Source organism: Arachis ipaensis, chromosome B09, assembly GCF_000816755.2.
Source record: "Arachis ipaensis cultivar K30076 chromosome B09, Araip1.1, whole genome shotgun sequence".
Taxonomy (NCBI): domain Eukaryota; kingdom Viridiplantae; phylum Streptophyta; class Magnoliopsida; order Fabales; family Fabaceae; genus Arachis; species Arachis ipaensis.
In genome coordinates, this window is record NC_029793.2 from 124,721,402 (window position 1) to 124,721,809 (window position 408).

Here is a 408-nt window from a genome sequence, read left to right on the forward strand (position 1 = left end):
TACCTAAATTTTCAACTAATACTTATCAAATACACCAATTAAATGTGTGGCATGTCACTGAATAGAGTAGACACTTCATCATATTTTGATAACAAAAATTTATACAGAACTACTAACTGAATTTTGGTTTCTTCATATTCATCTGCCCTTTTTTTTTTTAATTTTCAACCCACTTTTCTAAATATATCATATGTTGCTGAGATATGTTGGAGACTCCACCAGTTGCAAACTCAAAACACATGTTTAGATTTATCAAATCCTACCGAATATACAATACTACTAAAATCATGCACACACCCTACATTATTAGCACCAAAGACCTTTTCAATTGTATCATTCGGATGAGCCAACACTTTAGAAAGAACTCCTTCAACTGCAATATGCTCTTGATCTTCAGGCAAATATTCT